The 15,528-nt window shown below is 41.6% G+C and overlaps 1 protein-coding gene and 1 long non-coding RNA gene across 12 annotated transcripts in view; one reads left to right on the plus strand and one right to left on the minus strand.

The window, feature by feature from the left end:
- The window catches only part of DST (dystonin), a 569,390-nt gene that overhangs the window by 8,224 nt on the left and 545,638 nt on the right, over nucleotides 1-15,528 (plus strand). The gene's annotated exons all lie outside the window — the stretch shown is intronic.
- LOC109299987 overlaps nucleotides 668-15,528 on the minus strand; it is a 29,233-nt gene continuing 14,372 nt past the window's right edge. The window contains exons 3-4 of one of the 3 annotated variants that reach the window (XR_002098090.1): nucleotides 10,823-10,895; nucleotides 668-1,115 (exon numbers count right to left, since the gene is read on the minus strand). This is a non-coding gene — a long non-coding RNA (uncharacterized LOC109299987). Of the gene's footprint in view, nucleotides 1,116-10,722; nucleotides 10,896-13,760; nucleotides 14,185-15,528 lie in introns of those variants that run through there. The other 2 variants (XR_002098089.1, XR_002098091.1) reach the window with 2 other exon arrangements.

Genomic DNA, 15,528 nt, shown 5'->3' on the forward strand with positions numbered 1-15,528 from the left:
CCCCCCCCCCCCCCGCCACTACCACCCCCAAGTTTTGAGGAACCTGAGGGGGTGGGAAATGAACAGGGAGAGCTGGGGGAGGCAAGGAGCAGAGGGGAAGCAGGGTGGGGGGTGGGGGTGGAGGGCAGAGGATTCTTACTTTTCAACCCTAGAGCCCCCCACTGGCTTGAATGTGTAACTGCTCCATACTGGAGTTGGCACTAACATTAAATCAACATTTGGGCAACTCAAAAATACAACATGGAACAAGGTCTTTAGGCGGTTAATACTCACCAGTAGACTTACAGTTTAAAAGCCTCCAGTTGGGCTGCCTGATTAAATCAGATAGTAGGAAAAGGGTGTTACTGTGGTCAGGTGAAAGGTCACAGAATCATAGGGTTGGAAGGGACCTCAAAGATCATCTAATCCAGCCCCTTGCACAGACACAGGATTCTGGCCTCTCCTTGAAAACCTCCAGTGAATGAGATTCTACGCTTTCCCTGGGCATCTTGTTCTATTGCCTTGCTGTTCTTAAAGTTATGATCTTTTTCCTACTATTTCATGATTTCCAACAGAATCATGTTTCTGATTAATTTTTAGATGGGGTCTATCGTAATTCCCAAATCCTTCGTGACAGTTATACTGTCATGCCAAATACAGCTATATTGGTGCATTTGGTTTTTTCCCCCCTCACAGACAGCACCTGACATTTGTCTCTGAATTTCATGCCTATAGCCCACTTCCCCATTTGTCAAGATGCCTTTGAATTTGAATCCTGTCTTCCAAAATGTTTGTAGCCTTTGCCAATTCTGTGTTGTCTGCAGATCTGATCATTATTCCTATATTCTGATCACTAATAAAAATGCTAAATAGCACTGGAACCAGAGCAGACCCCAGTGGGATTCTGCTTGAGACCTCCTGCCAGTCTGACATTGATCCATTAATCACCATTCTTATCTTGTCATTCAGCCAATTATGTATCCACCTAATGGAGGCAATTCCTCCACATTTCTCCTAATTATACATGAGAATGGCATATGGGACTGTGTCAAAAACTTTCCCGAAATCCAGGGGTATTATGTCTACCTCATTCCCCTTTCGGTTCTCAAGTCCCCTTAGATACCAAACCAGTTATCCTGTCGAAAAAAGAAATCAGTTAATTTGACATGATTTGTTTTTAGCAAATCTATGTTGGCAGCTAATGATCAGCCCCTCATCCGCAGAAATGTACACATGGACTATTTTATAATTTTCTCTAGTGAGTTTGTAGGCATTGAAGTCAGGCTGAGTAGCCTCTGATTCCCCAGGTTCTCCTTCTTTTGTTTTTTTAAATATGGGCACTGCAAATGCTAAGAATGCTAAATAGGTACTTGTAATGTTTACTACTTGCTGTCCTAACCTCAGCTGGGAACTGCAAATTAAGATGGCTGATGTCTCCCAAGCAGTAACTAAACTACCCCTCTCAGACAAACACTCAGAACTATATGGGCACCCTGGGAAATGTATGTGGCTTAAGGACTATATATGGCTCAAAATCTATAAACAACTCTTTATGCATCATCCAGAAAAAACTAACTGAAGGTGACACTTACAGAAAGACTTATTTCCAGCCAGTTGTGCTAGTGTCCTTATCACACTAATCCACTCACCACTCTTTCCTTATAAATGCACCACTCAGCTCTAGGATAGCAAGGTTAACAAGCAGAGTAAACTGCAAACAAAATGGAATTTTTACTAAAATTAATGTTTCCACACAATATAAATAAAATTAAAGTGTATAATAGTATCAGGATGAGATATTATATTTATCCTGACTCTTTCTTCCTGAGAGAAGAGAATTCTACAACTCTTAAGGCTTCATTACCTTCTGATTTGTACCTACTAACATCATATGCTTTAAAGTACTGATCTAGTCAGAAAGTGACTACATCTAGATTACATTTCTCCCTCTCTCTTTTTAGAAGGTATGCTCTCATGGGTATTCAACATTTAACTTGTTTTCTTTATTGATTTAAAAAAAAAAATGATCTTGCTACTTTTTCCTTCTATTAGCATGTGAAAACCAGTACAAAAGCTGGACTGTAGCACCAAATTTAATGGCACTGCATCAATCACTATTGGTATGTGTGACAGGAGTATCTCTACTGGAGCCTCCCTATTGGTGACTCTGCCCTCCTGTTATGGGCCAACCGCCTGCTTACTCGCCTGCCACGTCTTGATCTTAATTGATGTAAATCAGCAGGAGGCTGCCCATGTTATTCACCCCGGTGGCCAGGGGGCGCTATCTGCAGCTCCTTTTTCCTCCCCTACACTGCAACCCAAGGCTCGCAGATGGTACTGACGTGGTTTTAACCTGGACCTTGCTGTAATTCAGCCCTCTTCGTGACTTCCCTGGGCTTCCGCCACCCTGTCTCATCCTGGACCTTCCTGGTGCTCTGCTGCCCTTTCTTGGTGAGGCTTCCTCCCACTTTCGTTCTCTGGGGCTTCTCCCGGCCCCCCTCACTCTGGGGCTGGGGTCAGTGCACCCAAAATGCCACGCCCTTTCCAGCTCCGGGGTCACCACACTGCCGTGCAGCCCCTATGGGGCCTCCTCCAGCGCCTAATAGCCTCACCCACTCCTCTGGATAAACAGCAAACGCAAAACACAAAGTCCCTGGGCTATAACATAAAAGAACCTAAACCGTCCGGCCAAAACAACATTCAGTTCCTACCAGGGAACGCTCCAACCCGTAGCAGTAGTCAGCAGCTGCTTGTGCAGTCAGGCTTTTCCCCTCTGCCTGCCCTGGCCGAACTCCTTCTCCCTTGGCCACCAGTGGGGAACTGCCCTCCTGGCCTCACGCCTGGGGTTTATATGTGCCAGGCCCTGCCCCTTCCTGTCAGCTGGCTCCCCAGCGGTTGTCCTAGCAACCAGCACCTGTGACTCTGGCTGCCCTGGTAACTAGCAGCTGGGCTCCCCACTCACTGCTAGCGCTCTCTCCCGAGCTGTTTCTGCTCTCAGGCGCAGGGCACCTGTGTGCTCTGCGACAGTATAATAGTTATCAGTTCTATGCCCTAGATGATGCCACAATAAAGTATACTCTTAGGAAACCATTCTACTATAGACTTGTCATTTCAGCCTTCTCCACATCCTGTTTCTTGACCCTTATGTTACCATATGGAGTCAGTACATAGGAACTACAGTAGAATCAACTTCAAAATAATTTTTTTTTGATCCATTAATGCTTTTTCTTAATGATGTTATTGTCTTTAGTGGTTTAATGTCTCTCTCAACTGGTCAGCTAGAATAAAGTGACCCCCATATATGCCTTCTGAATTCCTGGTCAGCTACCTATTTTACTCATGACAGAATTATGAGAGTGCATCCATTATTTGTAAATTGGAGCATTGCAAATATGTGAGATGACTTTCTCATTAATTGCTTTTCAAGAGGAAAGTACTGCACACTTGAAAGAAATACTTACAAGTGGAACATAGTTCTTGAGACCAGTGTGTTAGATGTGGTTAGTGTTTATATTATTGATGTCCTTTTTTCATTCTGCATTAAGTTTGAAATAACTTTACTGATCCCCTCTCCCGATATATTTTTATCATATGAAATTCCAAGTTTAATTTTTAAAAGCCTGTATCTTAATGGTGAATCCTTCATGAGTGGCTCATTGCTCATACCAGGAATCTCCGAAACCCAGTTAAACAAGCAAGACTAAAGTGAACTTACCCTAAACCATTTAAATTCCTTGTAGAACGTCAGGGGCTGTTGTACCAACAAAATTTGTGTTTCTGATGTCTAATTCCCTTAAATTATTTAATTGAAGCTTCCAATGCCTGATGCATAGATTCAGTGAAAGAGGGAAGGAATTTGAATAGATCCTAACAAAAGCTGTGAATGAAGAAAAAGAGAGAGTAAACCCCTCTTACCCCTGAGAATTTTAACAATTCCCTTTGAATAGACCAGCTCTTAGGTTCTTATTGGGCAGGAAGAAACCCGACAAACCCAAACAGCTACTTGCTTGCCATTAGGTTAATTTAAAAATAGTTAAATGTGGAAATGTAATGATTAGGGTGGAGTGTACCACACTGTCATTGATTCAGAGTTTCAGATCAGCCTCATTAAAGATTTCTGGAGGCATGAGGCCTGCTACTCAGCTCAGACCCACTTCTTGCTGCTAAAATTCTGTTGACCTTCAGTGAGTAGCATTGTAAATATTTCTTATTTATGCCAGCGCAGATTAAAGCTTTACAGTACATACCATTCTGTACCTGAAAAAATATCCCACTTAAGCTTCTATTGTGACTGTTTTTGTAGGTTCACTTAGTGGAGTGGAATCTATAACAGTAAATGTGCTTCATCAGGGTAATTTAGGCAGCACTTTACTTACAGCACCTATCTGTGTTTTAGTATGAGTTATTAATTAGGCTGTCCTAATCAAATTATAGAAGTATAGAAAGGTTGGGTTGGAGGGGACCTTCAGAGGTCATCCAGAAGCAGGAACATCGCCATCCAAACCATCCTGCACAATCCACTGTCTAACCTATTTGTAAAACTGCCCAGTCAACTCTCAGGACACCCTAACCTGCTGCAGGGGGGCAACAGTGGCTAATGTCCTGCTGCTGTGAGGGTTGTTAAAACATACTTGAGGTCCGAGGAAGAGAGCCAGACCCCCAGTACAGATGAAGATAAAACCCCCTACAGTCTATACCAAACTGACCATGGGATAAAATTACTTTCTGACTCCAGATATGGCAGTTGCTTTGAACGTGAGCAGAGGGGTGAGACCCTCAAGTCAGGAACTACCAGGTTAAAGTCCCAGCAGGCAAACAGGCACACCCCAGTCAAAATCCCCAGCGTTGGCTGCAGCCAGCATCCAATGCTTATGAGGAAGGTAAAAAATCCCTCCCTGACATATGTAGCAATAACAGGGGAAGTTCCTTCCTGGGCCCGTATGGCAACGAGCAAAGCCCAGAAATACCCATGGTAGAATATAGGCATAGCTACTCCTAGATCATCTCTGACCAGTGGCTGCATAAGTGGCACTAGAAAATATTATCTGGGGGGTCTGAGGAGTGCGGAGCGTGGTTGCCTGAGCCTGCCCCTTTCTCCCGCAGGGCTGTTCCACAGGGCTGGCATGCGCTTGGTGCCGTGCACATGGCGGCGGGGCCTCTGGGTGCGGCGCTGCAGCAGTGGTGGTGCTGGAGCCGCTGTCACCACCTTGGTTTGGGGGGCGTAAGCCCCATTAGCCCCGGGCTTCCACCACCTATATGTGGCCATGCAGTCTCTTCCTGAACACCTCCATGATGGAGGGTCCACACCTTCCCTCGGCAGGCTATTTCAATGCCTCAGCGATCTACCAGGAAGTTTTACTTGATTTACAGTCTAAACCTACTTGGCTGCAACTTCAAGCCCTTGGTCTGTGTCGTGCTCTCTGCAGCAAGGAAGGTGTTTTACTACTGTTTGTTTATGGCAGCCCTTCAGATACTTGAAGATTATTTTCATGTCTCCTCTTGTGTGGCTTTCATTTTTATGCAAGCTGAACATGCCTATTTCTTTCACCTTGTACTCCAATGGCTTGCCTTCTGAGCCCTTTTATCATTTTTGTTTTCCAGTTTTGAACCATCCCTAATTTCTCTATGTCCTTTTTAAAATGTGGAGTCCAAAACTGAACACACTACTCTAGATGAGGCCTAACTAGCTCCGAGTCAAGAGGCATTATCACTCCCCATCTCTTGTACTTAATGTTTCTGTTAATGTAGCCCAAAACTGCATTAGCTTTTTGTTCAGCTGCATCATGCTGCAGGTTTGTATCAAGTCTGTGCTCCATTGAGGGTCCTAGATTCTGCTTTGTAGTGCTGCAATCCAGTGAGGTATCACTTATTTTTGTATTTCTGCTTTTGATTATTCTTTGAGATGTAGCACCCTGCATTTGTCAGCAGAATTTTGATGTTATATTGGATTTCTTAAATTGGAAAATTGATCTTATGTAAAATGTCACAGTCCACTGGGATGGCTGGCCTAGTGAATAGAGCTGGGGATTGCTGGGGTGAGGGTCAGAAGCAATGAGTCAGGAACCAAATACCAAGTAAATATCAGGATCAGAAGCCTAGTTACCAAATCTGAGGGACAGTACTCAGGACAAGGACTATATGGGCATCTGTCTGTCTTGTGAGGTAATAGATTTGCACTGAGTGAGGCATCACCTCACTGAATATCCATGAGTACGGCCATAGAGTCTAATTCTCAAATGACAGTCCATCCCACACTTACTACACATGAAGTTCATATCTAACAGTCCTGAATGTGGTGCAGGGTTCTTCCTGAGGTTTTGTCTTTCCTCTGAGGAGAGAAGAGGCAAACATGCAGAGCCTTCATGTGCATGCTCCTGGGTGAGGTCCAAGAACAGAACCAAACTGGGGTCAGGAGGCAGGAAACAGATCCACAGGGAAATCCAAAGCCAAAATCCAGGAACAAGCCAAAGGCAGGATCAGGAACCAGGAAAGCCAGAAACATCACCACGTAGGAGCTACTCGGGGACTGGAGATCATTTGTGCTGCAAGGCTCAGGTGCTGTAGGAGTTCCTTAAAAGCAGCCCCAAAATAAATTGAAGGAAAAGGTTTGGGCAGGGAGGTGAATTGGCTCACCTCAATTAGTTCAAGTGTAGCTGACTGAGTTATGAGGGCTGAAGGGCAGGAGCCTGAGTCTTATGCAGCTGACCCAGTTACCTAGGGTGCAGGGCAGGAGCCTTACATAAAACACAGGTACTTGTAACCTTTCTGATCATTTGGAATTACCTGGGAAATATGATACTGTATATTGCAAAGTTCCAGGTACTTTATGAAAAAACTGGGGAAAGGTTCCTCCTTTGGTGGGAAATTTTAGAAGAGGGAAGAAAAACCTCATGGGATAAACATAAAGGCTCAATAAGAAGACATGAGGCAATCTAGCTCCTCAAGGAAGAAGAAAATAATGCCATGTATGACATTAATTTCTTTAGATTTTACTTATATTTTGGAGTGACCCTTAAGAAAGATGTAGAAAATAAAGAACTAGCTGAACCAGCTAAAAATTTATGGCTCAAATACAACTCCTCCTTTACAATGCGTACATACCAGTTACATCAAAACATACTAGCTTTAGTTCAGATACAGACATTAGTATATATGGCCGTGTGTAGACTAAATGAGAGGCATGGGTGCACGACCCTTTAAAGCGGGCTAAATGCTTTTGCAGTGCTTTAATAGTGTCAGTGTTTGCATGCCTTGGCGGTGTATTGCGCATTAATTCCAGCGGCTGTAGGAAATTTGGCGGTGTAATGTGCCTTAAATGACTTGGAGCACAGCAAACTAAAACTCCTTCGAGGAGTTCTGGTTTGCTGCTCCTACAGCCGTGGTAGGAAGCCCTGCAGGCAGCCTGGCAGCAGCCTGGGAAAGCAGGCTCCGCCCAAGAAAAGCAGTGAGCCTGATCATCCCCCTGCTGCTTCGGAGCCTTCCTGCCTGCCTGAGCTGTACGAGGGTCCAGTGCTTCCCTCTGCAGCTGCGGTGCCCCCCAGGACTGCCTGAATCGGGTGCCTGTGGGCATGTGCCGCTGGGGTGGGTGGGGGAAACACACCATTGCTGCGGAGGGAAGCACCAGTCTCTGCTCCCCCCTGCCGGCAGCTGTCCCTCCCCTCCCTGCCAGAGGCAGGTAAGTCAATGTGGTATGTTCACGACACGGGGGTTTAATCAGCCCTAAATTGAAGCGGTGTTTTTTAAAACCCACTGCTTCAATTTGGGGCCCTTGTTTTGTCTACACACACCCTATAATACTAATGCATACGTATACATGTGTTTATGCGTGTATATATGTGCATGTATAGCTATATAATTGTTTAAATACACCCACATATACATAATAAACTTTATTTAGTAGATGGAAGGCTCACAAAGATCTGCAGTTTCAGTAGGCTGAAGAATTTGGTATAGTGAAGTTATGTAATTAAAGCCACCTTTTTACTTCAAGTACATATTTAAAAAAAAATGATATAATTCCAATTCGGCCGATATCCAAGATTGTCCAGAACTCTGGCATCCTGAGAATCATTTTAATGCCATGCACGCTTAAGTTTCTAGGTCTTGAGAATTTTTAGGTTGCATATACATAAAAGTTTCCAGGTCTTAAGTAGGCAATAACTGACAATTCAAAGACTATTTTTGAGGCTGTTAATTGACAATGGTAATATATAACAATTTCCGTGTCTACATAACCACTGTCAAAAAGCTTAATGGCATCAGTATGTGGCTGGTATTCTATCTGCACTTGCTTTGATTTTGATATTCATTAGAGCTCTTGGAAAAGTGCCTTTATTCTAAGGGACTCACTCAAGTGTCAGGAAGAATATTTGAAAACCCACTTTAAGCCCTCTTATTGCCCTATTGTCTTAGTTTCCTGAATGAGCTTAATATTAAACAGCATTTTACTTATAGCCTGCTTTAATTTCTACTAAAAGATAACCTGGGCCCTGATCCAATGCGCAGTGATTGAAATTAAAGATTTCACTGACTTCAGCTGGTCATTGGATAATGCACTCTTATGACTCTTGGACTTAATGTTTAGTGACACACATGCATGCTTATATTAAGCATATATATGCAAGATCAGAGTTTCCGGTTAGTTTATAATTTTCTTCTACCAATACGCTCTTCATAGAAAATCTACAGGAAGTAGACAGAAAATAGTAGTTTTTGTTTGGTTTGGTTTCAAGGAGAGAAATAACAAGTAGTCTCTAATAAAGGAAAATGAGATAGCTTCGATCGAAAAACATGTAAAGTGCTTTCTAACAGCTACTTGACAGCTAGTAGCATCTAAAGTCCAACTTGCACTATTAAACACACTTGCTTTCCCAGTAGTGTTTGCAGAATTAACTATTTTGCCATCTGACGAAACATACATATGCAGAAGTTAAAATGCTTAATGAATAAATAAAATGACATGTAGAAAATATGTAACTCAGAGATACAAAATCACTGAAGTGACAAATTAATTGGTATTACAGCATTACTGTAGTCATTCTTGGGTCTTCCAGAATTACCCTGAAGAGTCTCAGAAGAAGAATTAATGAAAATGTAGAGAGGAGAAGAAAAAAGTTCAATGTATTATTCAAAATGTTTGATTTGGAAAATAATAATATGAAAAGGAAAGAAGATTGTTATGAGTCTTTCTTCCAAGATCCTAAATCTGATTTATATTTATCAGAGAGAGGAACAACCAGTGAAGTAACAGCATTTTCAAGTTACACACAGATGCTTAGGTTAGTTCAGGGGAGGGCAAATATTTCAGGTGGAGGGTCGCTTACTGAGTTTTGGCAAGCCATCAGAGGCAGGATGACAGGCAGCCAGGGGCAGATAAATATAAATTTTCTACATTTTTTTGGGGTCCCGCGGGCCGGATAGAATGGCCTGGCGGGACACATCTGCCCCGCGGGCCGCATTTTGCCCACTCCTGTGTTAGTTGGACCCTGGAGAGACTGAAGGGATCTTTATCAAGATAAATGAATGGCATTGTAATGACAAAGGAAGTTCAGAGTTGATATTGCAAATCAATGTACATTACTAGGAAAGTCTGAATAGCTGCTGCCATCTCATGAAAGGGCCCTTGGATTCACTGTATACAATTCATTGAAGACCTGAGCTCAAAAAGAAAAATAAATTCTAAGACCTAAGGATCAGGATGGACAATACAGAAGGATGGAAAATAGGGTAATGCCATTATATAAATCAATGGTGCAGCCTGTGCAATGCATCACATCTCAAAAATGCTGCTGCTAAGTTAGAAGGGGTTTGGAGAAGCATAAAAGAAATGTTTAGGGCAGTGATTTTCAGCCAGGCTGCCACATAAGATTAGCAGTGTTACGTGTGCAAACACCTATACATGATTCACAAGCTACTCCTAGAAATTTCAAATAGAAATTGATAGTGTCAAAAATAGCCTGACCTGTTGTGGTCTTTCTGCGCTCTTTGCCACGGAGGAATGATCATATTATCTGTCCACAGTCAAAAAATGAGCCAAAGTTAAGAGCTTTCATTTTCTGAGGGGTGCCTTGAATCGAATGAGGGGTGTCTTGAGTCTTAAAAGGTTGAAAACTACTGGTTTAGGGACATGGGCAAGCTCTTTTATGATGAGAAACTGAGAGGAATTGGATGTGTACTTTAGAAAGGAGACAAGTAAGAAGGAATTCATTAAAAGTATGTCAAATAATAAATATGATAGTGAAGGTGCAGCAAGAGCTTCTGTTTTGCCTGGATCCTAATACAAGAATAAGGAGGTATCATAGGAAACTGACAGGTGGAAAATTCAATACTGATTAAAGAAAATATTTTTTTCACAGAACTTAAAAGGAAAATATGGAGCTTATTGCCACAGGAATTTAAACAAAATGAATATTCATTCAAAAAGGCCTTGTGCACTTACATAGTTAACAAGACTATCCAAGGTTATGACAGTTAATCCTAGGAAGATGTTTTCAGAGAGTATACGATCTCATAATTTAGGGCTTATCAAAATCTGTAACTAGCAGGGATGAAGGTGAGAGTCTCAGGGCAGGAAGGTGTGACCTTCATGGTTGTGCCTTGTGCCTTTCTCTGAAACATCTGGTACTGACCCTGTTGGACACTTAAGATGCAGCAATTTTAAGAAAGAATATTTATGGTGTGGTCTTTCATGCTACTTGGCAACTGTATTACTGTGTAGAATAAAACTGATGAAGTATTACTGTATAGAAGAAAATGGCTTAATATATTTTTAGACATCCAGTTGAGGTTTTGTGTTTGGTTTGGTTTGTCTCTCAATTGTACTGGGTTAAAAATGAATCACCACCTTAGTTTAGGAATCAGCAGCCTGAAGATCCAGAAAAGATGCATAACTCTCCAGCAACTCAGCCATTCTTATGCTAGAGGCAATTGCAAAGTTCTGGTCAGATTTAGAGCAAAGAGGGAAGGGACAGACAAAACAATTATACTGCTTAACAATGGAGAACTAACCATTGTTCAGCTAAATCATATGTAAATGTTTCATCTCTCTACTTAGGTTCCATTTACTGCAGGATAGGAGTGAATAAATGAAACAGTAATGATAGATCAGCTGACCCATGCTTGCAAGGTGTAAATCATCCTGCCTTTCAAGCAGTATAGCAGGGGCAGGGGAATGAATGGTTTTGGGTTTTTTGTCTATCTGCACCGTGAGCACATTGCATTGACAAGCCTTACCCTGTTTTCCCTGGTACTTTAGGCTCAGACATATGTGCTTAAAAATATGGAATGCTGTGAACACCCAGAATGCTTTGTGCTCCTTTCCTGCTTTTCCAAGAGCTCTGATCTAAAATCACATTATCTCTGATTCCTGTGAAATTCTTATTTTTTCAACGTGATTTCCCTGATAGTATGGGAAGCCTTCAGTTTCAGGTTAGTTGTAGGTTAAATAATGTATATGGTGACACAACAGGATGTCTGTTCATTGTGTTATTTATAAAGGGAAGAACTGGTAGTTGAAATGTTTAAAAAAGATTCCTTTGTTTATTTGCAAGTGAGCCTTTTTTTAATATTAATATGCTTCATGCAACTCAAACAAAAAACAAGCAAACAAAACCCCAAACCATTTTGATGCAAAAATTAGTACATCACATTTTAATTTTTTTTCTTCATTTTTTCCCTGATTATTATAATTGGTGGGCCAGAACCTGCAGCTTCCATTACAGGAATGAGTAAACATTTAACATGTGGTCCAGGGATATCAGCCATCCAACAGTACATTTGTTGATAAAGAATTCATTTCCTACTGGCAGTTATGATCCTCTGCTTTTATCACATCATAAGTCTCTCCAAAGCAACTATTTGTGACATAACAAACAGAAGGTTGTGACTTTGAGTGAGGAATCAATTTCAGCAAGAGAAACAGAGAAGGTCTTAAAACAACAAATATCCTGCTTTCTTGTTAGTATTCCAAGTAATAAAGAAAAAAAATACAAAAAATATGTATGAGCAGCACTGTCTGCAAATAGCAGACATAGGTGGGTCTTTAATATTTAAACAAAATATTCAATTGTTATATGTAGGAGTCTTTTGAGGTGAAGTCACTCAGTGATCCATTTAAATCCCTGTTTGGCATGCATCTCTAATTACTTTCAGAGCTGCTTAAATTCCACCAAATTCTTCTGTTACATAAACATGCATTCTGAAACAGATTTATCTGACTGAGGGAGGTGGACTGGCTTTGGGACTGGTGAGCATTTTTTCCATATGACCAGTTATCAGCCAATAGCCAGCTCTGTGCCTGTAGCTAAAGCTTAGCATCTTTCTAGAGCGCAGGGAACTGTATTCTGATTTCAGAATTCAGAACAGTGTACTGTTCAGTCAGTTCAGCCTTAGAGGTAATAATCCCTCGTGCACATTAATATTTTTATAGAAAAAGAATGTCATCTGGAGACTAAAAATCTGACCTATCTCATAAAGCTGCTTTTCTATTGCGCCATTTTATGCCAAGTTGTTTATATTTGTTATTTATTTAAAGTAGAAGTGAAAGGAGTATGGGGCAAACCTGTCTTTCCTTTACACCAGTACAACAGAGGGTCACAGATTTACATTTTTTTAATGTTTATAGAACATCCAAAATCTACATGAGTTTCCTGACTACAGGAGCTTGGATTAAGCTGCTTATCTGAGCAAATATGGGGCTGGAGTTGTTCCCACTAAAGACATAAGGGACCAGAATCTACTGAGACAGCTTTTGCAGCTCTGGTGGTTTCACTGGAATTGGATGCGATATTATTTAGGACAGACTTTGGCCCTGGAAGTTTTGCCTTTAATTTCAAAAGAAGCAAAATTAAGCACATGGGTTTTTATAAACACTCTTTATCCACTCCACTGGAGAGAATGATGCTTAAAAAAACCCCTCTTCCATGTAATTATAAAATCCAATATATAAAATCATAAGAAAATAGCTCTGGAAGGGCATAACAGGTCATGTGGGTCAGGTGTGGCCAATGTGTAGCACAAGCAACCTGTGTATGTGACATGTGGTAGATGGGGGAGGGAGCAGGGAGCATAGTGGCAGACAGTGCAGACAGCAAAAAGCAGCAGTGGTAAGGACACAGGGCAGGGCACAGAAAGCAAAGCGGCAGATTGGGGAAGGACTATAGGACAGGAAGTGGAAAACAGAACAACATATTGGTAAGGGGAAGAGAATTGGCGTGGGACTCGGGGACAGTGTGGAGCTTAATTTATGACATTCCTGCCAAAAAGGTTGGCCCTCACTAAAGTAGCCCAGCCTTCCGCTCATGTAGAATCATCTCTGATTAAACAAGCATTTGTTTAACCAGCCTTTAAACATTTCCAGTAAAGGGAATTTCCTACCTTCTCTAGTAATATGTTCCAGTGCTCAACCGTTTTTATAATTAGTATGTTCTTCCTAATAGCAAATCTCCCTTGTTGCAATGTAAACCCCTTTACTTCTTGTCCTGTCCCTATGGGCAGAATAAATACTTGGGGCATTTACACACATGCTCTGGGAGCGTGTGTGGGGGGTGCTTTAATTAGAGCGGCTCCAAGAGCCACTCTGATTAAAGCACCCAGAGTGTCTTGTGTATCAGTGTCCCCACACTGAAAAATGGTGGCAGGGGCGCTTTAACTAAAGCTCATCGAACAAGCTTGTCTAAACAAGTGTTCGTTTAAGTGCCCCTGCTGCCATTTTTCAGCTCAGGGACGCTAATACACAAGACACTGGAGCCTGCTGGAGCATGGTAGTTACTATGTTCCAGCAGGCTCAATTAATCAAGTAATTACAGCACGTTGGAGCAGCCTTGCTGCTCATGTATAGGCACTCTTGGTCACTATCCTCTTTAAAACAGTGCTTTTTTGTATTGGAAAACTATTTTCTCTAGAGAAATAATCCCAATTCTTCCAACATGTCCATATAAATACTCTCTCTTTTACATGTAAAAGACTGTATGAAAACAATGTTAGGCTGGCAAAATCTAACATTCATAGTTAGGGAATGTTAGAATTTGTCATAAGTTGTCCATGTGGTCTGTTTGTATATGTATTTGAGAGCCATGACACCACCTATGAAGTCCACGGCAGAGGTAAACATAGAACACCACTTTTCCTGTGTCCTGGTTTAATGTATTATATGCAAGAATAAGTCTTTTCTCTTCTTATGGCCCTCTGCTTCAGGTACTGTTCATCCTGTATTTTGAATAAGTCATGCATCAGAGAAAATAAAGAGTATATAGTCACATATTTAAAGTCTGAGTCATAATGTATATGCACAAGCAAGGTAACTTTAAACTGAACAGGGAACTGTAATTCATGCTTTTCCCAACTTTAGATTGCTTGAACTATCCGACCAAATAACATTCTTTTAACAAATGTTTGTATGTTATTTCCTAGGGTTTTTTAAGCTAACTGGAAAAAAGGAGAATATATTATAGACTATAGAATCTTATTTTCTCTAGACTTACATGAAACGGTTGGAATTTGCTTCTTTTAGGGCACATCTACATATGATGCTGCATCGCCATACTGACATTGTACGGCAATGTACTGTCCACAGGTGTCTGCATGTGATCAGCAGCTACTTTGCCATAGTGGCGTGCTCCCCCATTGTAGTGCGCCGCTACGGCGAAGTAGCTGCTAAAAATAACTGTGTGCCATGCGTATGGTGCAGTACAGGCAGTTACTGCGCCGTGCTGTAGTACTTCCAAAAGGAATTACAAAAGCACAGTGCTTTAATGACATTGCCATAAGGCAACATGCAGATGTACTCTTAGAGTCACAACTCAGATAAAGGACTAGCTGCTAGCTGTGGAAGTCTATATGGACAGGTCATTACAGTGTACTACAGCACTAACATAAACTATAGCTTAAGCAGCTATTTGCTAGACCTGGGATCAAGGTCTAGATCTTAGAATGCTGGGAATTAGGAATCCTTGGTTCTGTGCTTGGCTTTGAATGGGAATGATACATGTTCATTAGACAGCATAGCTCAGGACACAGATTTGGCACATTCATTCTGAAAAGTGGTCAGACAAGCGGGATGAGATGCTAAATAAGGGACCTGCCTTCTATTCCTAGGCTCAGGAAGATCTGGGAGCATATGCAGTGCACACAGAGTTGGGACACATTGAACCCTGAGTATATTAAAATGTGGTTGGCATGCAGTTGGCATACAAGGTTGGCACACACAACACAAGTAGTATGTGTTGACAGTAGTGGGGCAAATCCCACTGCTATGTGGAAATGATATTTTCGTTGGCTGGAAAATTGTTGAACATAGATGGAACATTCAGAGATTTTTACAGTTTGGAGGCTTGAACCAGGTCAGTTATGGATGGATTTACATTGTGGCAGCAAAAATCAGCTCCGTGACCTGAGAAGTGCTCTGCTGTCAAATTTCAACATCCTTTTTTGAACCCTGAAGGTGGTCATGTTCTTAAAAAAAATGGTTGGCAAAAATGACTGATGGTAGGCTACTTAGTTTTCCCTAACCTCATTTTTACAGAAAAAAAAAAAAAAAAAAAAAACTTATCC

The sequence above is a fragment of the Gavialis gangeticus genome, unplaced genomic scaffold (assembly GCF_001723915.1).
Source record: "Gavialis gangeticus isolate Ggan-Ray unplaced genomic scaffold, GavGan_comp1, whole genome shotgun sequence".
Lineage (NCBI taxonomy): Eukaryota > Metazoa > Chordata > Crocodylia > Gavialidae > Gavialis > Gavialis gangeticus.